General features: G+C 44.1%; 1 long non-coding RNA gene and 1 pseudogene across 1 annotated transcript in view; both read left to right on the top strand.

Moving 5' to 3' along the window:
- Window positions 1–1,987: 1,987 nt before the first annotated feature.
- Window positions 1,988–26,398, top strand: part of LOC147829959 (uncharacterized) — a 37,433-nt gene continuing 13,022 nt past the window's right edge. Inside the window, exons 1-2 of the long non-coding RNA XR_015447035.1 lie at window positions 1,988–2,382; window positions 4,462–4,561. This is a non-coding gene — a long non-coding RNA (uncharacterized LOC147829959). The remainder of the gene's footprint in view (window positions 2,383–4,461; window positions 4,562–26,398) is intronic.
- On the top strand, window positions 7,675–17,171 carry LOC101710988 (single-stranded DNA-binding protein, mitochondrial pseudogene; annotated as a pseudogene).

Raw genomic sequence — 26,398 nt, 5'->3', positions numbered from 1 at the left:
AAACAAGGTCTTTGCAAATAGGGAAGGGTGGAGGGGGTGAAGGGAGGGCAAGGGAAGGGGAAATAAAATAAGAACCAAGATACTCATGTAAAGGTACAAGATCCCAATGATGAATGTAACGGTATTGTATACCTAAAATGTACCAGTAAACTTAATGGGGGAAAAAAATAGCCATTTACTCAGGAGAATGGAGGGTTTAAATGGATTAAAGATAAGTTGGAGACAGTGGTCATGCAAATTATTTATGGTCATATAAGTATGTGCAAATCATGTCCCTAGGGGTGTAATAAATTATGGCCCTGTGGATAGTGACCACTTTTACAACCATAAATGCTTTTCAGCATTTCCTTTTCTAGGGGTACTGGGGATGAAGCTGGGGCCCCGTGCTTGTTAGGGAGGTCCTATATCCCCGAGCTACAGCCACAGCTCTCTCTTCAGCATTTCCAATCACCTGTATATGAATGTTCCTTGATCTCCTTTGAACCTTTTTGTAACATCTTACTGGATCATTTATTAGTGATTTAAATAAAATCTTTGACAGACTCTCAATTTATAATTTTATAATAGTCATTATTTGATCCTTTGGGGAAAAAAATCTATCCTTTAAGAACTCCTGTAGGTAGCGGATATCAGGGTCATGCTCTTGTCTACCTCTCTGCCTTTGTACAAGCTGCTGGCACCATCCAGGACGTTCATCCCCACCTTTTTCTACCTGTTGAACTCCTAACCACCCTTTAATGTTCAGCTAAAGGCTGCCTCCTCTGTGAAGCCTTCCTTGACTTCCCCAAGAAGTTAGATACCTCTGAGTTGGATAGCACCTTGCAGATCTCTATTTGTTCCTAGTGTACAGTGGCAGGATGTGTTTCCTTGACTCAGAACACCTGTAAAGAGGGGCTATAGTCTACTCTTCTACTGCAGACAGAATGGGCATGTAAAAATATTACTGAATATCTCTTTGTTCAATACCTTACCTTGGTTTCCTTTTAATTCTCAAAATGACCTTATGAAGTTGACCGTATCTGTATCTCCTCTTTTACAGATGAAGGAACTGAACTTAGAAAAGGCAGAGACTTGCCCAAGGTCACACAGCCTTGGGAGGATCTGAAGCTCGCTGCTGTTTCTTACTGAACAGGCTTACCTGTGATGTTGTACTGCTGTTGATTGAGCAAAGCTGTGGCCTTCAGGCCCTCCTTAAGCTATATTTAAAAAGGAGAGCAAAGGGTACACTTTTCGGTTTTGTTTCTCACCAAAGGACAATATATCTCACCAGGTTGGGGTAATAAACAGCAAAATGATTTTTAATACCTTAGCTTTTTGCTTTCAGAAATGAGCTAAGATATATCAGCCAAGGAATACTGACTATCCAAACAAATTTCCGGGTTATTAGCATACAGCACAGCTTAGTCTACAGTTTCCTGTCCATACAATGCGCACAGTGCTTGGCATGCACAGGCATTTAGCAAGTATCTGACCAGGGATGAACTGCCTAGGGACATTGACAACGGAGGGAGCCAAGCATCCAGAGGAGAACAGTTGGAGGAGGCCCTGCCCTGGCTTCACCTGGCCCACCTTTCTTGCAAGCCTGTTCCTACAAAGGTTAGTCCTATTAGCATGGCTGCATCTGGGGGTTGGAGTTCATAGATGCCTCTGGAGTGTTTCAGTACACTCAGTTTCTCACAGGTAAAGAGTGAAATACATGCTGCTTCTCTACCCAGGTAAGTGCCCAGCCTCTACAAAGGATTCTAAGGGCAGCCTGACCTTCTGCCATTCACAGGGTAGAGATAAACAGAGTGCATTGCTGTAATAAGGGAAATGAGGGGCAGGGTTGGGCTGGGCTTTGATTACCTGGAGTGCTGTGATTAGGTGCCTTTGATGTTGATAAGCAGCCCCGAAGGGCCCTTCATCTCAGCGCCCTTGCCCTTGGAGGACTTGATGGGGCTCCTGCAAGCCAGTGTAATCATTACCCAGCCTCCAGATTGTATGAAAGCCGGGGCCAGGGAAGGCAGCCTGTGCAGAGGCACAGAGCGGTGAGTCCAGGCAGGCTGCAGATGCATTTCCTCCCTGAGCCAGGAAAGGCTTGAATGCAAAAACAAGTGTATTTATCACTTCCACCTGCTCCACAGGGCAGGGCATCCTGCCTCTGGGTGGGGCATCAGTGCACAGTGGGAACAGTGGCATATGGCCAGAGGAAACTGCACATTTCACCAGGGTTCACCACCCTACTGCATTGCCAAGAGCCAGCCTCATGCCAGGGGGAGAGTCTGACCTCCCAGCAGCCACGAGGACACAGGCACCAGGCAAGGGCTGGGCTCGCAAGCCACCAGCCAGCCAACTCCTGCCACAGAGGAATGGGCCCGGGACACAATGAGCCATCCCCACTTGGTGAGTAAGGTTCTTTCTAGCCCTTGGAAGGCCTCTAGTGTGAGGAGGCAAGCTGTGATTTGTCTGTGACGCACCCCGTGGGGTCCTTGGCTAAGCAACTGGAAGGTTATTCTGCTCTAAGACAATCCTGCCTTTGCCTAGTGGCCCAGGGCGGACTAGACATTTGGCAGAGAGAACAAAAGGAAGTGCAGACAGTTGCAGTTTTCCAGCAAGTCTCAATTCGGGCTATTGAGTAGGCTCTTCCCACCCATCCGTGCAGGAATTCTTTCAAAAGTAGACTGGATTTTGTCATTCTCCAATTGAACAGGTCCTGGAAGAAGCCCACATCTCTCCAGAGGCTGTTCTAGGTTCCTCCCAGTTCTTCTTTTACTGACCTGTCAATTGCTTCATTGGGTACTGTCACCTTACTGTGCTCACACTCCTGTTCACAAATCCAGCTAACCACGCCTTTCTACTTACCAGCATGCCCTTCATGCCTTGTCTTCTCTTATTCATGCCTCAAGACTTAGATGTCACCTCCCAGGTGAAAGCTCTCTTGCCCTTTCTACTCTTGTCTGGAATAAATTTGAATGTCTTCCTCCCTTGGGCCTTAACAGCTCTGTGTGCATAACTTTACAGTACCATTAAACCTCACTATAGCTTATTGGTATATACTGATATATTTCCTTACTTGATTGAGCCATGATTATGAACATCATTGAGCTCCTTTTCTATTCATCTATTCTCAATGACTAACAAAGTTCCTGGTATATGTTAGGGGCTCAATAAATAGGAAGAAGGAATGAACAAACTTCCTAAAACCATTCCTTTCCTTGGAGAACCTCCTTTTATTTAGGTGAAAGTAATGCAGTTCAGCCTTCTAGGGGCAAAAGGACATTCATCTGCATGAAAATCTTTGCTCTGGACAAATTCTGCTCTTCTCTCATCCCTGGAGCAACCTCAAGGAAAAGTAGGCAATGTGCAAACTAACCACTTCCAGATAAGTGAGGTCTCAGATGCTAACCATTTTACTGCATGTTAAGAGCCAAGCTAAACCACACACAGAAGTGAGACTTCCTGAACATCCCATGCTAGGCATTTAGTTTACTGCTCTGTTGGAATTTTGATGACAATAGCGATCTGAATAAAGATGTATTCTGCAAAAATGGAGAGATCATGTTGGCTCTTTCATGTATGCCTTTGGTCTTTAACTTCTGGATACATTACACCCTGCAAGAACATGAAATGGTATAATATCTTTGGCTTATAACCTGGGCTACTCCACCCCTGTAAAGTCTAGAACGTGAAATTTCAGCACTGTTACTCTCTTTTGTTTTAAAAAGGATTATTATTGTTATTATTATTATCCTATTTAGATTGTTATTAAAAAATCACCTCTGAATATAAAATGAAGCAAATATTACAACTGTCCCAGAGCTAGAGTTTATAATTTCAATATTCTTATAGTAAGATCAAGGTCCAACTAAACATAATAAATTAACATTTATACAGGGAAATTACATTTACAAAGTTCCCTTGTATATATAATGTTATTGGTTAAAAAAAAAAAAAAAGGAATACACAGATAAACACTTTTTCTTCATTCGCAGCACTGCTGAGCCCCTCCCTGTCTATTGCCCACTGCAGGTGGAAAGGAAACCAAATATCCATTTGTGTCTAACACTTCCAATTTCACTGCCTGGAAAAGGAGGTCCTAGCTCTCTAGCAGAAAGAACCCATTTGGAGCGTGCATTAAGAATTCAGATTCTTGGACCTCCCAGATTTACTGAGTCAAAATCTATTGAGGTGGCCCAAGTCTAATCATGAGAGGAGACACTGGACAAACCCAAATTGGGCACACTGTATGAAATATCAAACTGATACTCCTCTAGAAACTGAAAGCCAGGAAAATAAGAACAACACTGAGAAACCGCCATAGACTAGAGAGGTCTAAAGAGTCAGAAAGACTAAATCCATTTGCCCTGGGTTGGATTCTAGAAACAGAGTGAGGACATTAATGGAAATACTGGTGAAATCTAAATATTACCTGAGTTCAGTTAATAGTAATGTGTGAATGTTGATTTCTTTGTTTTGAGAAAGCACTGCAGCAATAACATCAAGGGGAACTGGTGGTAAGGGCTACACTGGAACTGTCTGCATTATCTTCACAACTTTCCTGTAAAGCTGAAATTATTCTCAAGTAAGTTTATTTTTTTATTTTTATTTTTTTAATTTAAAAAAAAATATTTCTTAATGCATGCTGCAAATAGGTCTAACAGAAATGGTCTCTAACCCCACTTTGAGAAATATTACCAGTATAATATTGCTAGATGAACTACAGGCCGGGTTAAAAGATTAAAAAGTTAAAAATATTAAAAAGTGCTTTTAGGGCTGGGATTTAGCTCAGTGGTTCCACCGCCTGCCTTGCAAGCACAAGGTTCTGAGTTCAATCCTCAGCACACACACACACACAAAAAACTGCTTTGAAAAATAAGAACAATTTAATAGAACACTAAATAAATTGGTAGAAATGATACTTTTCTCAGGCTTGGAACATTAGAAGAAATCCAAATTAATAAAAAAGATTAACACATTTAGGCAGGTAAAATAAACTTCTTTCTGATAAAAAATATTTGCCTCAAATATTCCTAGCAAAGGGTTAACAAAAAAAAGAAAGAAAGAAAGAACCCAGGTCGCCAGAGTTGGCCCTACTGCCTCTCCAGACTATCCCTCCCCTATTCCCCCCCCCACTCCACTGCAGCCATGCTGAACTACTTACAGCTCCCCTAAGACACAGCACCCTGGCACCTCCGGTACTCCTTCCCGTCTCACTCTGCACTTCACACCTTCTGTGCACCACCTCCTCCCACAGCCCTTCCGCAGCTCCCAAGCCTGCGTTAGGGCCCTTTGAACTGCTCCTAGCTGTCACCTTCCCTTCCCCTTATCCCAACAGTAATCACGTGACTTACAATTTAGATCACCAATGACTTCTCTTTCACAAACTCTAGAGCAGGCCCATTGAGGTGATTGGATCATGGGGGTGTGAGCTTCACCAGTCGATTAGTCCGCTGATGACTTTATACTTGTCTGCTGTTGATTTTCCTGGAGAAGCTTGCCACAGCTGGTTTTCCTGATGCAAACTTGGCTGTTCTCATCAAAGGAGCTTGGATCTTTACTGTCGCGAGGGATGAATGTTGTTCTTTTTGAAGGAGCTCTGATCTTTACTGTCACTTCCTGGCTCCAGTGCAGATCCCTCAACCTGGTGGCACAGATCCTTCACCCTGCACTGGCCGGTGCAGGCTTTCTAGCTTCCTCCACTGGCCTTTAGGCCTTCCCGGTGCAGATCCTGGATACGGACTTGCATGAGACATTGCCACAGGCTCTAGGCCTCAGGCTGGACTTATGCGTGACATTCCCATGGGATCCAGGCCCTCAGCTGGATTCCTTGGTACGCTAGCATGTGGACAGATCTCTTGCACTCCTCTGCATCTTACTTTTTGGGTGAATAGTATAAAACAATCCTGTAAATTATGTGTCCTGTATTAAATCTATTTCCTTGCAAGCCCTGACTACAGCAGGAGGTGAAGCCTGGTTGGAGAAGGATCACTGAGGGTGTGCCCTGGAAGGATCCATATCCTTCCTCCCTTGATCCCTTTCTCTGTTTCCCGCTGCCATGTCATGAACTATTTCTCCTCTGCCATGCTGTCCTGCCTTGGAGCCACCCAACTATGGAATAAAACCTCTACAAAGTGTGAGCCGAAATAAACTTTTCCTCTTTAAGTTATGGGTGTTGGGTATAGTGTTTCAGTGATGAGAAAGTAACTAAGACATAGCCTCATTAAAAAGTAGAAAAAGGGCTGGGGATTTAGCTCAGTGGTTGTGCCACCTGCCACACAAGTGCAAGGTCCCCAGTTCGATCCCCAGTACCAAAAAAAAAAGTGAAATTAATTTTAATAATATATGTTATTGAACTTATGATATCCCAAACACAGTCCAGCCTGGCCTCAAACTCACCATCCTTTTGCCTCAAGTGCTGAGATTATAGGTATACATCACCAAACGTGGCTAAAGTTATTATTTTTAAATTTGCCTTTTAAGAAAAAGCCAAGTGGTGGTGGCAAAGAAAACAATGACACCAGCTCCAAAGCCCAGAAATGAAACCTTCAGAAAAGTCCTCAAGGACACATGAAGAGACAACCCAGCAGAGCTCAGGGAATGGATGGCCAATTTTTGTTCTGTTCAGCCCGACAGCTCTAGACCCCCTAAAAAGACAGATCCCAAGGATTTCTGATGGAACAGCTGCTAAAATGGCAGTTTTTAAGCTTCTGTGGGCCCTCAAAGCATCTCAGTACCTGGTGGAAAATCCAGATTGCTGGGTCCCACTCTCTAGAGGATCTAAGTTGGTCTGAGATGGGTCCCCAGGTATGAATCCTTCTCAAGTATCTCAGGTGATTCCAAAGGAGTTCCATACTTGGGGAAAAATCAACTCAAAACAATGGTAGAAAGCTGTTATCCATTCACTTGCCTCACACTCTCCCTTCTAAGAGCCCAGCAAGCTGTGCTTTCTATGCTGTGGCATGGTTGTGCAGCTCATGCACTGCATAATGGCACTGAGATGCAGGAGCCTTGCTGCATCCACATGAGGAATGAATCATCTCTCTTTGGAGAAAGGTACCTCCACCTTCCAAGCTCTGCACCCCAGCGTGGGGCTGTATCACCCCAGAGAAGAGCCTTTCTTTGTTGTTTTTTTGGTACAGGGGATCGAACTCCGGACCTTGTGCTTTCGAGGCAGGTGCCGGAACCACTGAGCTAAATCCCCATCCCAAGAGCCTTCTTTTTGATTCCTATGAAGACACTGTGTGAGCTAGCAGGGTTCCTGAATCTGTCACCCAAAACTGGCACCTGAACCCAACCATTGTTCTCCAAGGTGAAAACCAGAGATGGGTCTAGCACCCCATGGTCTTCTTTATCCATCATTAGCCAGTCAACAGCTATCTGGGTTTTTCCAGAACACCTACTTATTACCTGATAGGGTCCGAAGAGGTCCCTAAAGATGAGACTGAGAACCTCAAGGCACCCTGCCCATAGAGTAAGTTGTTAGTTTGCTGACTTCCATCACACAATAAGAACTTTCAAGGCAGAATGTTAAAAGCACATACTCAGAGCCGGTAACATTTCTACAACACACACTACGGACAGTTTTCTCTTTCCTTTCTCGAGCCTGGCTTTTTCTGTGCTCCGGAAGCGATCTCCATGGTGGAGGTAGTGCTGGCTAGTGCGTCAGGAAGAACCCAAAAGATTAGATTGTAAAAAAAAAAGACAGGAGCCCTGCTTTTTCGAAGACCTTTATTACAGGTGATTCGTCAGTTTGTAAGACATGAGTCTGAAGTAGCCAGCAGTTTTGTTCTTGAAAGATGACTAAATCGGGTACAGTTACTTGGGTGAGTGGGTCAGGACCCTGTCATAAGACAGGTGGAAGGAAAAAATCCAATCACCATATTTTCTCTAGCAACAAATGAGATGTGGTGATCAGGGGACAGTGAAGCATACCAAATAGGTGATGTCAGTCAAAAGACACCATGGCACCAAATATCAGTGTTTCGGCCAGGCTTTAGAGATGTAGCCTATCAATATGTGAAAAAGGGTGTCGAGTTTTCATGGAAGGGAAAATAGACTATGGTGAATACATGGATAAGAATAACGTGAGGCGACAAGCAACAACAATCATAGCTGATAACGTTGTCTTTTTGAGTGACCAGACAAAAGGAAAGGAATGAACGGATGATTCTTTTTCCACTGTTTGGTACAGTCTCATTTTCAAATCATGTATAATCTTTATAGTTTTAAGGACAAGAATTAAAATGATATTTTATAAAATGAAAAAAAAAAGCACATACTCAGAGAGGATACAGTGTGGGCACTCAAGACAGAGGTACATTGTGGTGTGCAAGTAGGTGTATTTACTGGTCGTGAGGTCCCTGCAAGAAGGGTGGCCTGTGTGTTTCTCCTGTCTGTCAGGTCACCCTTTGGTGGCTAGGTTAGAAGGGAAACCATTTACATGTGTTTGAGACATGCTCCCCACTTAATAGCACAACTTTCTTGAGGATGGAGCTCACTGGGAGAGAGCAGAACTTATGGTTGAAAAGCACACACTCAGTGCCCAATTCTTTTGTCTTTAAGACCCTTAGAATTTTTTTGAAGAGAATTTCCTGGAAGAGAAAATGACATTGTAACCTTGAGTAACTGCAGGTTTTCTTAAAAGTACAGTTTTTAAAATATGATTCTCGGGCCAGGGATTTAGCTCAGTGGTTTCACCACCTGCTGAGCAAGCGCAAGGACCCGAGTTCCATCCCTGGTACCAAATAATAATAATAATAATAATAATTACAATAATAATAGTATAAAATATGATTCTCCTTGTCTCCTTTTTACTCATCTTTATTTTTTCTCTTCTACCTCACTCCAATGCTCTCCGGAGTAGCTGACCCCATGGGAGTCAGGGTCTTGCAGCCAAACCTGGCCAGCATCTCTGGGTAAATGAGGAGGGAGCCACCTCATCCCTGTGTCTCTTTCCTGGAGAAACCACTTTGCTGGTATTAAGTACAGGCGGCAGATTTCTACTGTGCTTGAGGATTATTTAACAGGAATGATGCGTGGTTGGGAAAAGCTCCCGAACAGGGCCTCCACATAAGATCAGCATTGCCGAGGGGACGGACCACTGGGTGGGCCAGATGCCCAAGAGACTGGCCCTATTTTTACAATGCCTCATCTCCTCTTCCTCTCCCAAGCCTCTTCAGTTTTCTAAACTGGATGAACTCTCTCTGACAGCCTGTGCATGTTGGGGCAAAAAAAAAAAAGAGAGAGCTAATAAAAGGGTCACGGGACCAGTTCTGAGTTTCAGATGCACCCTTCAGGAAGTGAAAGAAGACTCCCTGAGCTGCCAACACTGATGAACACAATCTGCACTGGCTGGAAACTCTAGATGTCCTACAACCTGGCTAATTGCTATTGAGCACAGAGGCAAAGAATAGATAAGGATTTGCAGCTGTACGAAAAGAGACTTCTGAAAGGGGTAGAAAGTTAGGTAAAGAGACCTGGAACCTGAACCCACCTCCATTCTTTCACGGAACAGGTATAAGGCACCTGTTCCCATCAAGTTACAAGCACCAACTGTCTCAGGTCCTTCAAACGGCTCACTTGTACAATAGCAGGTTCATAGCTGTAATTACAATCAAGTGCGGCAAGTAACACAAACGAGAAAGGCACAGAGGGCTGTGAGCATACCTTGGGGGGTGGCTCCCTGGGCAGAGCACGGAGCAGAGCAGAGAAGGGTCCAGTAAGCCTGATTCTAAGATGAATCGTAACAATCCAGCCTTCCAGAAGCACCTGGACCACTGGGAGGGGAGGTAGGCTAAGGCCAGTTGTTAGGGACCTTTGAATTGATGTGCTGCAGTATCAGGAATTTCTCCATGCCACTGAAGGCTTACTTAAGCAAGGTGGAGAGTAACTGAGATCAATTCTGTGAATTTTGTTTTCTTTCTTATTTACTTAGAGAACTAGATATAAAAAGTAATTTGTGAAGATGGTAACAAATTTCATCCTCCAACCCAGTATAGAAGATTGAGCCTCTTTTCTGCCACTTATCACTAAACTCCCAGTTTTCCCTTCCCAGGAGGAAACTTTCTAGTTTTACATATATCCTACTAGAGGTATCATAAATAAGCATACCTGTTTAAACACAAAGGCGGCAGCATACTGTTGTGTGCAAGGCCACCCAACCAAGGAGAGTAGAAGAGATTACAATCCATTGCACACCGGCTTGCCAAATTGCTTCCTGGCCTGGGGGTACATACACCAAAGTTAAAATTTTTTCCCTAATTTGTTCAAAGGCCTTACCTGGGCTAGCCAAGGCCATTTATATACATCACACACATATGCATAAGCACTTACCCACTCTCATAACTTTTAAATTATATATAAATGAATATATGCTATATCTACTGTATTACATCTCTACTTTACAAGGTATCATAGTATCATTCCACATGGGCACAAGTAGATCTGTCTGGTTTTCTTTCATGGCTACTTGCAGTTCTTCAGCACTTAGGATCCTTCTAGTTGCAAGGGAAAGGTAACTTACTTCAGGCCAGCTGAGACTAACACCAACCAAAAGCAAAGGGAAATTCATCCAGCTTCAGCATGCCACACAGTTTGATCTCAGTAGGCCCTGCCCTTCAGCCACACTTCCCTGTGTTAGCTTTCCTCGGTAGGCCTTTGGAAGCTCTAGGCCAATGATGGCAAATCTTTTAGAGACGAGTGCCCAAACGTCAACCCCAAGCCCACTTATTTATCACAAAATCCCAACACTGTACTTAAACCTGAATACTGAGGGTTTAGTTTAACATCTTCTGTCTTAAAACAAATAACACCTGTGCCCAAGGTTCGCCACAACTGCTCTAGGCTTTCCCCTCACGGTTGCAGCTATTTCAAGCCTCATGTTCATTCTGACTCCTTCTGACTGAACTTCATTCTATATTCCTCAAAGAGAATGTACCTAGAGCGTACACCACTGGCATCTCTGGGAGCGTTTGTTTCCACACACCCTGGCCTGTGTCGTCAACTATATTAGACTGTACTTTCAGTTTGATGTTACAAAGTTAAATGTGACTGATAAATAAAAGGAGAATAAGAGAGGATGTAAGAAAAGGAGTTATGTAATGATAGTAATTAAAAGAGGAGATGATAAAGGACTGAACTAAGGTAGCAGCTATACGTTGAAAAGTATAGGCAAGATCAAGACATGTGTGTTCTCAGCACAACATGGCAGTAAAAAATATGTTCTTGATAATTTTGCACTAAGAAGACTTTGTTGGGTTTTTTTTTTTTTTAGAAAGGAAGAAAAGGGGGCGGGGATTTAGCTCAGTGGTTCCACTGCCTGCCTGCCTGCTTTGCAAGCACAAGGATCTGAGTTCGATCCCCAGTACCAAAAAAAAAGGAAGAAAAAGGATTCCACTATTAACACTTTCCAGTTATAAAATAAACACACTGTGTATTAAAACCCATAGCACACACACAAAAAAACCCCATAGCGCAGACCATATGGAGATTTGAGTTAAACATCTCAGATCTCAAAAGCAAACCTAGAAATGTTATACTGTGTGGTCAGAACACACATTAAATGACATTCTCAACGTGTGCTTTGTAAATCTAAACAGTCCATAGTGTGGGAGAACATGCCACTCACCGTCATAATAAAGCACTGAATCCTGCGGTCTCACTCAGCTAGTGAAAAATTTTCCTCTCCGGATCCTTCCTCTTGTAGCCTATAAGCCAAAGTGTTCTCAGCTCTGGCATCAGATTTACCACATGTACTATAGGCATCACAGCACATGTTAGCTGGAATAGTCCATAGCAATTTCTTATACATCTCCCTTCTTTAAAAGGATATTCTTGATTATTTATAAATCTTCCCATGAAGATAAGGGACTCTATATGATGCACTTTGCTATTGAACTGCATAATCCCTCTCATAGTTCTCAGAATGGCTTGAAACTCTTTCTCCACTGGATACAATGACAGGGGGAAAAATATTTTTTCTTCCAAATCCCTTGACATTGTAACTGTCTACTCAGTCCTGCTTTTCTCATTATCTATGCCAACTGTTCCAAGATTCTTATAAAATTCTTGGTGGAGGAAAGAAAAAGGACCTTTCTGACCTAGTTACAAAGGAGGCTTAGTGTGCCCATGGAAGAAGTTAGATAAAACAAGATGGGTGAGCGGAAGGGATGAGGTCCGGCATAGTGTGGTCCAGGTCACGTTACTCTGCATCTGGTGGAAGTCCTTGAAGCAGGACCTGGAGGTTTGCAGATCTGAATGTCAGAGATGAGAGGTTTCCCAGGCATTTCAAAGGCATCTGCACACCCACAGAACCTAAGCTCTGGGAGCACCGCCATAGGCTTGAGCTCAGCCCACCCAACCTGGGATGGTTACCTGCTCTCTACTCATCTGTGCCTTTCTCCAGCACCTGTGTGTGGCAAAGCCTTCCTGAGCATGAGTATATCCCTTAGCTTCCCTAACTTCTCCATATAGAAACATAATTGGACATTCTTTGCCAAGATGCCAAAGAGCCCAGAGTGCAGAGAATTCCCCGAGCCTGCCTGGCCAGGCTGGCTCTAGCCATGAGGTCCAGCATCCTGTCCTGTGCACTGACTGATCTGGGGCCAGTAACCCATGGCAGGAGGAGGATTTCCAGACAGAGCTAGGTGTTCCTGTGAAGATCTTGCTACACCTGGGCCAGAAGGCCACTCTGCAATGCTATGTCCCTGGTGCAGTCCCACGTCTCATTTGCTGTTTCCGACCTGTCACCCTTCAAGGCCAGAGGAAGACCTGCCTCCTCCATGAAGCCTTCCTGGAGCAGCACACAAAAGAGGCTCCCACTGGTCCTTTGCTGGCTTCTCTGGTGGTCATTGCAGTTCCCACAGGCTTTCTGTTGTCTCCTCAGCTCAAAGCAAGGTACAGGACATACTCAGGCTATTGAATCAAAGTAGACCATGATTTCTTATCCTCCTCTAGAACACATAGTCCAGTTCCAGAAAGAATCCAGTGTTTCTCGTAACTGATGACAGGTAGCTGAGAGTCCAGAGGACAGTAAAGTCATGCATTTACTTCAGTAAATATGGCCTTCCAGCAACTATGGACTAACCGCAGTCCAAGCAGAACCAGACTCTCAACACAAACACTTCCTGCTGCTTCCTCAGCCTCCTCCCTCCTTCATTTCACCCTCTGGCTTATCCCCACTCCCCACCCCTTTAGCACCATCACCAAGAGCCTTGAAGCCATGGAGCCGAGGAAGCCTGCCCTTCATTCCAGGAAAGCTACATGAACTCTTTTCTTCCAAGGCCTCATTGGAAAGAAAAACCTCTCTCTTCCTATTATTATGATTTTTCAATATTAGAATAATTTCAGTATATCATTTTGCTTTAAAATCTTCTTCCCATCGAGGATAATAAGGAAGAGGTGGGACAAAGTTCATGAAGAGACTGATACTTCTGTAACACATAAGCAAATAAATCTCTCTCAGAAATCACCTGAGCGGCCTGAAGTCCTGGAAGAGTAAGTGGCCCACCTGAAGCTACCAGGTTGCCCAGGAGACAGTGGCCACAAGGCCAGCCCCTCTGAAGGGCCTGCGTCTGTCTGTGCAGCTGGCCCGGAGCCCACGCAGGGCAGAGACTGGACTGTACTCTGCCCCTCAGCCATTTGAGTTCTGTGGGCCCAGGGGTGGCTTGTCTAATCCACATGTTTTCCCTTTCTTCACAAAGCTGCTTCCTTGGCAACTCCAGGGAGGAAACCCCTGAATAAACAGAGAGCAGCACTGTTGGCTGAGGTTTTTCCTAGCAGCACCCCAGGGATGTAGCCCCAGGCCAGGCCCATTTCCAGTCTGGCTGCTAGCCTCCAGACAGCCACAAGTGTTGTTTCCGAGAAGTAGTTTCTTCAACTCCTTTACTTCAGCCCCTGAAGGACGAGCTTGTATCTCCAAACAGAAAGGTAGAGGAAATCCCCGAGGCAGATGTCTGCCACATCTGCCTAAGGCCCTGAAGCCCTGGGCCCCTCCCTCCACAGGGCCCTCCCCGGAGCAGAACAATGGCTCCAATCATGCCAGAGCACTCTCAGGCTTCCAGGTTGGCTCAATTTCAGCATCTGTGAGGATGGGGCCTCGTCTTGTGTGATGGGTGTGGGGTGAGGGACCTCAGAGGCATAGCAATGTCTATTATCCTCTTTTTATAGATGAGGAAGTTAAGGCTCAGAGGTCACATAGCTGAGGATTGACAGGGCTAGAAGCCTAGCCCAAGACTGTAGGACTTGCAATCCCTATTTTAACCATTACTATGTGGTGGGCTATTTGAGGTACGGGGGGCCAAGGCCATGAACCAAGTGTAATATCTGGACAGGAAGGGCCCTCGGCACACTGCCAAATTTAAGGACTGGGTTAAGATTTCTTCTTTTTTTTGTGGTACCGGGAATCAAACTCGAGTCCTTGCCCTTGCGCAGCAGGCGGCGAAACCACTGAACTAAATCCCTGGCCCAGGACTGGGTTAAGGTTTAATAAGTGAGCTTCAAATCAGGACAGTGACCAAGGAAAGTGCATTTTAGCAGTAGCAGAAGACTGTATTCTTTGCCACTATTGTTGTCATTTTTAGTCCACAGCCTGCCAAAATATAGTAAGCAGTGCCTACCACTTACTGGTGCAGTCTTGAGCAATTTTCCTAATCTCTGTGTGCCTTGATTTTCTCCTCTGTAAAATGAAAATAAGAGCCCTATCTCCCAGGGTAGTTAGGGTTACCTGAGCTCATATGTGCAAACCCCAGAACAGTGCCTGGAGCATGGTGAACACCATATGCTGTTGCAGTACTATCATGGTCACCACCGTCATTACCTTCCCTATCCATATCCTCATCCCCAGCGTGGGGGTCTGACCCCTCCCCACCTCTCCAGGCAGACCTGCTCTCTTGCCGATTGCTTCTATAGTCTTCAGTGTCAGCTTTATTATAGTCTTTATGACTTTATATTAATTTTCCTAATATGACTAGAACTTGTAACTTCATCTCTGAATCTTCGGTGCCTTAGACAGTGCCCAGCATATCAGTATCCAATAAATAGGCAATGAATGAAAACAAAATGGCACTTCCTTCTAAAAATAAGGCTTTCAGATAAATCAGAAGAGTTATTTGATTCTTAGATTTTAAAATATGTCCCCCCTCCCAGCTCATCCTTTAGAGATGAGTAAACAATAGTAAGTAATAAAACAGCTGAAAGGGCTTTAAATTGTGGAGCATTGGATACATGTAAGAGATTTTTATTGTGACAGTCAGTCTATCAAATATTAGTAACAAGTCCCTTCTAAAGGACCAAGTGTTACTAGCAATCTAGAGGTCCCCTCCCCCTTTGGCATTTGAAGATTCAGAAAACGCAATCCCCATGAAGTATCCCATGAATGTTGCCCTCAATGAAAATTTTCCCAAAGAATCGCCATTGTTTAGAATGTTTGAAATGAATTTTCCAAAGATAGACTCCAAAAATTGGTCCATAGAATGTTCACTGAGCACCTCTGTGCCAGGTACTGGACCTACAAATCCAAGCTCAGATGTGCTGCCTGCCTTGGGGGAGTCTGCTCTCTTGAGTTGCATAGACAGATAACACAAGGGTCATTGGCAGTGGACTTCGGAGGTGTGCCTGCCTGGCGTGTGCAGACTGAAGCAGAGGGACCCAGTTAGGGGGACTGAGGATTCTTAAGGGCAATGGATGTGTTTTCAGGTTCCTTCCTGGGCGGCTGTGGTCCAGAAATGCCAAGGATTGCTATGCACTATGCATGTTCTAAAAAGACACAGCAAGGGCTACTGTGAGCCACAAGTCAGAGGCGGGCAAAGGAAGCCCTCCTGGGTAGCATGGAACCATCAGCCCTCTGGGCCAGGCACAGCCTCTGTCCAACACCAGAATGCAGTCATCTTTGCTCAAACAAAGCCAGTGCTGTCCTGACTGCCACAGGCTTCCTAGCAGCCCATGACTCCCCTCCCCAGCTGGGTCTATAAATAATAACTGAATGTGAAAATGCACAGTGCCATTGGTGCCGGGGGGTGCGGGCACATTAATCTGTTGTTTTTGATGATTTCCTTCCTCCCAGCCCAGGCCTGTGCACTGACTGGTCAGTATGGAGGGCTACTTTTTGTATGTCATAATTATTTTTAAATAAATGATGTGCTGTGGCAAGTGGAACAATAGTGCCTGCCCAGAGGTAGTCACCTTTCATTTACCTGGAGCAGCTGAGTCCCCCAAACTAGAAAGAAACCTGAGGAGATGCATGAAGGGAGCCCAAAGGTGTCAGGGCAAGGCTCACCTCTGTTTAAGGGCAGTCTTCCACCTTGGCCCTGGGGGTAAACATGCCTGCTGTGATGTGGCTTCCTCAAAGGCAAGCTGCTGCCACCTCTGCAGGTGGGACTCCCACGGGTGGCCTACTATGAAGTCACAGAAGCGGATTAAGGCCAGCGGGCCCATCTCACTCATCTGTTCTCAACTAATTTCCCTCGAGTAAGCCTTCCCTCCTGACTTGGAGGCCTAAGGGCTGGGAAAAGCCATCTCTGATCCCTCCACACACAACTGGTAATGCTGGTCCCAGAGGGCAGCAGGAGGCTTGGTGAACCTGAGCTGGCACTGGCAGGGAACACTGAACTCCCAGAATAATGAGCCACTTTTGTAAACTGAGTAGTGCCCAAAGAAATCCCCAACCTCCAGATGCTCGCTGAAGTGGGACAGCCAGAGGAAGGAAATACCGGAAGGTGGGAGCTGATAAAATATAGCCCCATGGAAGAGCCACCAGTTTTGTAAAATGGAACAACAGAACTGTTCTACAATTCAGAACGTTTGGCCAGCACAGGCAGGCAGGGATTTTTGTAAATAATAGGCTTTAAAAATAACAATAACATATTGGTTTCTCTTTTATTACAACATACATTTACTGCAAAACTGCAGAAAAGTATAATGGCAAAATCAAAATCACCAATCAAATCAACATCACCCAGGAGTAGCCACGGCGAAAGCTCGGTCACTACTGCCTCATCCTTTGACTCCTAGCTGCCCATCACTTGAAGTTTTTGTACCAAAATCATTTGACACTGTGAATTACAGTTAAAGTTCTATTCACTCTCACAGGTATTTATTGATGGCCTACTCTGTGTACAATAATGAATGAAGCAGACTAACTCCCTGTGCTTACTGAGCCACATGCCTCAAGGAGAGGTAGATGATATAAAATATATATATATATATATATATATATATATATATATATATATATATATATATGCTACATGCCAAGCAGCAGCAAATGCAGTGGAGAAGAGTCAGTCAGGGGAAGGGGACCAGAAGTACGGGGAGGCAGTAGTGTAATCAGGGACCCTGTGGCTGATAAGGTGTGAATTTGCCACAGACCAAAGAAAGAGAAGGTGCAGCCATGCAGTATTCAGGCAGAGGTTTCAGGCAGGGGCACTAGCAAGTGCAAAGTCCTGGGGTGGCCAATACTGGATGGGTAGGGGGAACATTCAGGAGTACAGGGTGGCTGGAATGGCAAAGAAGGGGCAAAGAGGTAGGAAATGGGGATACAGTTTGGGGTAGAGCAGGGGACACTTGCATCATGGAAGGCCTAAGTGTTCTATCACTGAGCTATATCTCCAGCCCTTTTTATCTCAAGACAGAGTCTGGCTAAATTGCCCAGGCTGTCCTCACACTTGCAATCCCCCTGCCTCAGCCTCCCAAGTAGCTGAGATTACAAGTATGTACTATGATGCCCAGCCAAAAATGTAATTTTTTAAATGGCAGCATAAAATTCTACCAGGAGAACCAACCATCATGTATTCAAACAATGTCTGGTTGGTAATTTTTTTCTGTCATTAATAGCATGATGCTTAGTACATAAATCTTTGCAAGATCTCTGACTGTGTCCACACAAGAAATTCTAAGAAGGGTATAGTTTGGTCAAAGAATATAAATATTTTTTTTTAAGTTTTTGATACACATTACTAACTTCCTAGAAAGGATATGATCAAGTATAGTTGAATATAAGAATTTTCACTTCACCACTAAATATGGCAATAAATAATAAATGAAGACCCATACTGCGCTGTTATTTTAATCATCTGTTAATTGATTATTGAGGTTGGAGTTTCTTCATGTTTATTGGTTATTGCAAATTGTATGATAAGGTCTTTATGGAAGAGTTTTTTCTTTTGGTTTGAAAAGCTCTTTATATATTATATATTAAAGCTGCTTATTTGTTTGCTATTTGGGTTTTTTATTTTCCCTCAGTTGTTAATTATCTTTTAAGCTTATTTATGGATTTTAAAACCTAAAACTTTTATTCTTGGATAATCAAATCTATCAAGATTTCATTTATGATTTTATCCTTTGCTTTCTCACTGAAGATCAGATAAATATATACTTATTTTTTTAATTTTTAAAATGACTTCCTTAAAAAAACCAGTCTTTGCTGTTTCAAGAATAAATAATTGTTTTTCTGCTTGATAAACTATCCTATGATCATTAACTTACCAGGGTAAATATTCCTACTAAACTAAAGCTCACATTTATGATGTTCAAACTTCACATATGTATGTGTATATACACTATTATAAGGATTTTCTTATAACTATTAATTTATAAGTCTATTCTTAAAACCATATGAAACATTCACCTCTTGTAGCACTATGATAATTTTGATGCTTGGTTGGGAAAACTTTCTCAATAATACTTATTTTTCCACAGTTTTTTGGTCATTCTCTTTCATTTATTCTTCACAAAAACTTATTGTTCTGTGGTTGTTTGCATTGCTGGGGATCAAACCCAGGGCTTCATGTATGCTAGGCAAGCACTGTACCTCTTAGTTATATCTCCAGTTCCTTGAGGCAACGATAAATCATTGTTATCATGGTCTATAAGCAATCTCATAGTGATTCGTATTAGAATCACTTAATATAAATTAAATTTATAGACTCTACATTTTTACAATTGAACTTTTCACAATGTTTTATGTCCTAAATTTAATCAGCTCTTTTATGTACCAAAAAAAAAAATGATCATTTTCCTCATGCAGAATCTGTGCATATCTTTTTTCCTTGTACTGTGAATTAAATTCAGAAACTTGACATGCTAGGCAAGCACTACATCACTGAGCTACATCCCCAGCCCTTTTAAAAATTGTTTATATTGAGACAGGGTCTCGCTAAGTTGCCTAGGCTGGCCTCAAGCTTTCGATCCTCTGTATTCACCTCTAAGTAGCTGGCATCACAGATGTATACCACCATGTCCAGCTGTACATATCTTTTAAGACATTCATTCCAAGTTATTGTACTTTTTCTTGCTACTGTGAATATTCATTTGTGTGGATACAATGCAATTTTAAAAGCTGAATAGTAGAACAAGTTTGCAATGTTCATCATGAAAAACAAGCTTGGTCCTGTGCTTATGGAGTCAGGGCGAACAGTCCTGATGGAAAACTCCCTACCCATGGACCACACTTGGGGGAAAAGAAGATAATGTGAGTAATTATGACACTAAAGGCTAGACTGTGGTAACAAAATACGTCTCAATGCAGTGGAGTAGAAAGCAATGACTTTACTTTCTCTGGCCTATGAAGTCAGTCAGAGACCCAGGTTCTTTTCAGGTTTCTGCTCCACCACCCCCTCAGGGTGTGGTTATTGTCTACATGTCAAAGTGAGATGACCTCTATGTCAATGTTGCTAACAGTGCAAAGGGGGAAGACATCGGCAGGACCCTCACAATTTTCAGGGTAAGCCTGTGATTGACACCCAATGCTCAGATCCCATTGGAAATAACTTGGCCCTGTTGCTACTCTTCCTGCAAGAGGGATGACAAGTTAGTTTGTCATGTACTCCGGAAGATGGGGGGAGAGATATGGAGGACAATTACCAACACAGGCCATGGTGTGCCCCTCACCAGAAGATGTGACAACAGAGGGCAATTTCCTTAAAAGGGGCCATGTCCACTCACAAAACTACACCATTACAGGCCCGGGGATTTAGCTCAGTGGTTTCACTGCCTGCCTTGCAAGCTCAAGGACCCGAGTTCAATCCCCAGTACCAAAAAAAAAAAAAAAAAACTACACCATCTCTGCCCCCTCACATCACGGCGGTTCTGAAAGTTGAGAGGCAGCAATATTTGATTGACCATTTCCTACATTCCTGAGAGTATATGGCCGACTGAAAATGATCAAGCCAAACTAATAAGAGCATGCCACTGATCTTTGCATTTGAAGACAATATGACTTTCAGCACTGTGCTCACATAACTTACAGGCTGAGGCTTCTAGACCAACACTGACACATTTTTGTGAAGTAAACCCTTTCAACCTATATATCATCAGAATCAGGTGTCTGCCACAAAGCCTACCTAGACATTGCCTTTATGCTACATTATGGAAAATCAGTGTGTGGCAGGAATGGCTGGTTGTTTGTCAATATCTAATCTCCCTTTTGATAGAATAAGATGGCCATTAATGTAACACTCACTGACTGGCTGCCCACAATAAGGACTACACATTTCCCATCATCTTTTGCAGCTAAGAATGGCCATGGGACAAGGCTCTGGCTAATGGGGCATGAGCAGAAGGAATATGGACCCCTCTAAGATGTAACTTGAAATAGAAGGAGCATGCTCTTCCCTTCCTCCTCTCCCCTTTATTCTGCCTGGAATGCGAGTACAACAGAGAGTCTTGTGGCTAAGACAACACTGTAGGGATAACACCATGTGGGAGTCTAGGTCTCTGCCAACTCTATGCTAGGCCCCATACTGCCTTGGCCTTTGACACAAAGGAGAGATACTCCTCTACCTTGTGTATGCTGGATGTCTGTGGCAGCAGCAGAGCCTGGAGCCAAATTACTAGGATCTTAGCTCTCCCAGCCCTGGCTGGGTTGGCATAAGCTGGCTCTTCAGCACCTGGACTTGACCACCCTGGGCACTGTTGGGCCACAGCAGAGCAGAAGATGCAGGCAGCACTGAGGAATTCCTTCCTTCATTCCTTCCAGCATCCACCCACTCTCTCTCCAAATGTGCCCTGGACCTGGCAGGGGACACCACAGGCTTTCAGAAACCAATTACGTGTAAGGTTTTGATTGAAGAAGACTGGTCAAATTAAGTGGTTTGTAAGGTTGAGTTGGTGGAGAAATTCAGATAGTGTCAGGAAATTTTGCTGAAATAGCTGATATCAGGCAACAGATCTGTAGCACCCAGGGTCTGCAACAGACACACACCATCCTAGCTTAACAAGAGGCTCTGGAAAAGAGTTCCTAAGGTGATGGCGTTTGCCTAAGCATCTCCCTGTAAGATTCCTATACTTCTTAACTTCACTTTTTTGAATTGAGCACTGAGCAGGAGCTTTTCCTTCTGACACCCCAGTTCCCAAGAGCTCTGGAGGAAGCTGCTGTCCACTTTCTTGTCAGCAGCCCCAGGGCTCTGTGCTCCAGAATCACAGCTGCTGGTCAGGAAGGAAATCAACACAAGGCAGTGTTGTCCGCACCAATAAGTTTCAAACAAAGACTACTTGGCCGATCAAGAAGTGGCTCCAAAATGGTCATCAGCACCTGATTGCTATTGAGCTCCCCTTTATCAAGCACCTGTGACAGATGGTGCGGTTACTACCTCACTGCAGCTCACTAGTAGCCGTGTGTGCCATCAAGTCAGGAAAAATTAATCTGCTGGCCAGAGAGTTACAAAGACGTCAGAGCGAACACTGGCCTGCTTGGTACAGATGCATCTTTCTCTAGTGTTACCCTATCTGCTGATTCTAGAGCTTTGGCTGACTGACTTCTCTCTTCCTCCCTCCTACCGCACCTCCTCTTCTCTTTAAGAATCTCCATGTACCAGGAGTCCTACGCAAGTTCCTTCCTCCCCACAGAGTTTGGCTATTGACTCCATTCCATTTCAGTCACAAGCAGAACTTTGGTAAATAGAGGAAGGAATAGTGTAAGGAATCAGTATTATGGAGACAGGTGAATGAGACAGTAGGAATGAGAGGTTCTTTAGGAAGCTAAACATGTGCATGACTATCCCCGTAAACCAGTCTTCCTGTTCTTTATTGTGGGTGTCATCCCCAGGAATTATGGAGGGTAGAGAGGGGGCACAGATCCCCTTAGAAGGTCACAGGTTTGTTCCCATGGTAATCTTGTCTACATGTGCCTGCTCAGCTACCCCCATCCTTGCCTCTGTGTCCTAGCAGGGGACTTTTTTCTTTGTTCCCAGTTCTTGAAATGGTAATGAACACTTTCCTTGTCATCTCTGAAACTTGCAATGTTGTCACAGGAGACGAATGCATCAGTGTTAGTAATCCTTAGATAAAAGGTGCTTTACACATGTGAAAGAATTAGCCTTAATTTTGTCTCTGGGGTGTGTAGGGAGGATTAATTAGTTAATCTTGGTAAAGTGCTATAATTGGTGGGAAGAATTATCAAAGCCCTGGGGAAGGAGTAGCTCTGAGCTTCATTACTTAAAAGTGTTCTGCTGTTAATAGCAGCTGAAATAGCTGTCCTACTCTCAGATGTCACAGACTGGCTTGGTTTCCAGCGACATCCCAGGCCATAACGCCCCTCATGCAGGAATGAAAAGTTGAAAATTACTCTGAGTTGTGGTGTGGAGTGAAGAGAGGTCAATGTACAAGACAACTCAGGGCCTAAACTGATTCTGTTCTTGCCATTGGCCACACTTGGCCCGCAGGGGAACATCTGTGCAAAGCAATTCCCACACAGTTGCTGGGTGGATGCTGAACTGCACAGAGCTGCCCCAGCCATCAGGGAAGGATCCCCCTCTTTTCCCACTAGGCCATGCATGCAGTGGAGAGGGCTTGAACCACTGTCTCCATGTCCTGGTCTGTGAAATTAAAAGGCAAGTTAGATGCTGGGTGTTGGGGGAAGACACAGAAGCAGTAAATGCTTACCTAGCACTTCCTGTAATATGCCACTGCCCAGAGTCCTATAGAAACAACAGGTCATTTTCTCACCTCTCAGAGCTGGCAAAGAGAAAGGTGATCCAGTTCTGCAGCCCATGCTTTGAACCACTACATCATCTGCCTACTCAAGTATAAAACCTCTTATGAATCTCTCTGTTCATGAAGAACCTGTGGCAGGAGGGAATGTTTTTAAAATGCCTAATGAAATTCTTTGATGAGCCCCACAATTTAAGCCTGGGCTCATAGAAATAAATAGCTCCCTTGTTCTTTCAGGTATCTGGACTACTATACGATACAAATATAAAGAGACTGAGTGTACAACAGCTCTCTACTTTGAGCTTTTAACAATCTAAAGTGAGTCACATGTTGGCTTTTAAACCTAGATTGTATCCTTAAAACAGTTATTTAGACAACGGTGCTTTTGCAGTCTCTTAGCAAAACTGGCCAATTACACGAACCCAAAATGCCAACCTTATCTGGTTTCCAAAAGCCATTTGGAAACTTAAGTGCACTGATTTAGATAATTTTACCAGGGAATCATAAAAGGAAATCTAAGCATGAGGATTTTTATCTATTCTTCTTGGTTCCCACTCCTTATATATCAACCAGCCAATGAACTATTGACATTTGCGTGACACATGGGATAAACAGTGGGCACCAAGACTGTGCCATAAGTGATAATTATTTATTTTATTACCTGATTTTTGCTCTCTTGTTCTCAGTTCAGTTTCTTCCAAAACAAGCAATGTATTTTTCAAAGTGAACTCCGAGACAAATTATCTCAATAGTTACTTAACAGAAGCCCCACAGCTCAGTTTCCTAGGCCAGTGCGTCCCAAGCCTGTGGTGTACCTGAGCATCACCTGAAGACCAGTCACACCACAGGTTCTGATGCAGGGGCTCCAGAGAAAGCCTGCCACCCTGCATTTCCCAAAACTCCCAAGCAATGCCAAGGCGGCTGGCCCCCAGCATGCTTTGCATGTCCAGCTCTTAGACCTCTCTGGATGGACAGGAAGAAGGGAGGAGGAGACAGAAAAACCAACCCTAGTAGGAGTTTAAAATAAAAAAGTAGTGGGCGGGGGATTTAGCTCAGTGGTTTCACCGCCTGCTGTGCAAGCGCAAGGACCCAAGTTCGATCCCCGGTACCAAAAAATAAATCAAAATGAAATAAAAAAGTAGTGCCTTTGTAGGGTTATTCTAAGGGCTTAGTCAGGGAAGGACCTCTAACTTACACCACCTGAAATTGTACAGCAAAAAGTTATCCCATCGTCTTCCTTAAATACACTCCAAGAAGATAGGCACCAATTTATTCCAGAATATAGCAAGGACAGTGTTTGAATGTCCCCTCCAAAGCTTGGGTTGAAATTTCATTGTCACTGAAATGGTATTAAGAGATGGGATCTTTAAGAGGTGACAAGGTGACCAGGGCTCAGCCCCCATGGAGGCTTGGTGCCCTCACCAAGAGTGGGCTCCTGATAAAAAAGCTGAGTTTGCCTGACTTCCTGTTGTGATGTCACATGTGCTCAATTGCCCTTCCACCCTGTGATGATGCAGCACCAAGGCCCTGCCAGACTCGGGTGCCTAGATCTTAGACTTTCCAGCCTCCAGAACCATGAGAAATGCATTTGTTTATAAATTGCCGGTCTGTAGTGTTCTGTTAAAGCAACACACAGGATTAAGGTAGACAGGAAGTGAGGGCACTCAGGGTAGAGGGTACAAACACCATGGGGAGAGGCAAGGGATGCAGAAATCAGGAGGGACCAAGGTGTCTTGCATGAGGACTGAGCCCAAGGCCCAGAGGAGACACCATAAGCGATGCATCTGCTAGTGACAGGAGTACCCTGGCCAAAGAGCAATCTCTCCTCAGGCTGGCAGCACTGCCCAACTTGCCTGGATTTTGGAGGTGATCAAATATGAAGCCTCAATGAAATGCTCTTCTGACACAGAAGAACCAAATTTAGAGCCGGAGAGACTTTTTGAAGCTTCTGATAAGGAGAAAGAAACACCAAGGCAATCCAAGGGGGACCAAATAGCACAGCACTTAAGAGCAGCATGCACACTTCCTGGGTTCAAATCCCACCTCAATCACTGACCAACTGCCTGTCTTTAAGAGGCTCGTTGCTTAGCCACTCTGACCCTGGCTCTTCTCTGCTCAAGAGGAAGGTGGAGAAACTGTTAGCATCTCCTCTGATATCCATTCTCATCTTCATTGTAACAGGACTCATATCTACCTGTGTCACATTGCTGACTGGGATACAATGACTGTATATCCCAGCTTTCCTTTGGCTAAATTCTAAACAAAAAAATATAAGGAAAATCGTGCTTGGATTTCTAGGAACAAAAGATAATGACCCTTTTATTCTCTCCTCCCGTTGTCTGCTGCCTGAAACGGAGATGAAATGACTGGCATTATTGCAGCTATCTTGGACCATGAAGTGACTTTGTACAACATCCCAAGGATGGTGGAGCAGAAAGACAGCTGGATGACACCATCGAGCCATCTTGTTAACAATGGCCTAGCCCAGCTCCAGATGTTTTGTGTCTTTTTTTTTAACATGGAAGAAAGAAAAATTATCTAATTTAAAGCCACTATTCTTTAGGGCATTTCTGTATAAGCAGCTGGACTGAATACTGATACACAAGTATAACACGAAGTAACTTCTTCAGTCTGTTTCTTGTGAGGACTGAGAGGATGTATATAAAATTCTTAGCAATTGCTTCTCGGTCTTTTGGCTAAGATCAAGTGCAGTAAAATTCTTAGCACCTTGCAAGTACACAATAAGTCCCAATATTATTTATGATGATGATGATGATTATTATTGTGATGATGATTATGATTATTATATGGTTGAGAAAGTCAGAGTTTAGAATGATAGTTTTAACAGTGACAAGGACACTTGGTCATCACCCACCCTGGCATTTTAAAGATGAGCTCACTGAGGCCAGAAAAGCAATGGAATTTGAAGCTAGCCCTCATTCTGGTGGAGGCAGCCAGGTCTCCTCACATCCTCTGTTCCATCCTCTCTCAAAGCTGGAGAGTGGGAACACAGAGAGGACTCGTGGAGTAAAGAGGTGGCCCCTAAATAATAGGACATCTTCCCACACAGTTCCCTTGAGGACAACCAAATGTTTAATTCTGAGGCTTCTCACTTACATAAAATCCATCTAAACTTGATTATTTTACTCAACCACCAGGAAGGAGGGGGTTGAATAAGGAGACAAAGTTTGGCTTCAGAATGGATTGTGCACTCCATGCACCTGGAAGTCTGCCAGGTCAGTCAGCCACTGTGCTGCTGTGGTTGGGGCCTGGGGCCTAGGCAAGGAGGAAGCAGACTTCTCCTATGGTTGTTCCTCTGCTGGCGCCTTCCCAGGGCTCAGAAGTAAATGCTTCCTGTAGCTTCTGAAGAGTCCCCTTAGAGGCCGACTCTGGAGCCCACCATTGATCACAAGCTGCCTGAGACCTAAACAAGCAGTAAGCCTGGTCTGGTTGAGGCTTCTCAGGAGAAAGAGCTTAGACTGGGTTCCTTAGGTTT

The sequence above is a fragment of the Heterocephalus glaber genome, unplaced genomic scaffold, assembly GCF_053883595.1.
Source record: "Heterocephalus glaber isolate CG9 unplaced genomic scaffold, H.glaber_assembly_v1.0 deba00000347, whole genome shotgun sequence".
Taxonomy (NCBI): domain Eukaryota; kingdom Metazoa; phylum Chordata; class Mammalia; order Rodentia; family Bathyergidae; genus Heterocephalus; species Heterocephalus glaber.
The sequence above is the reverse complement of the archived record's forward strand: the minus strand, read 5'-3'. Positions and strand labels throughout refer to the sequence as shown.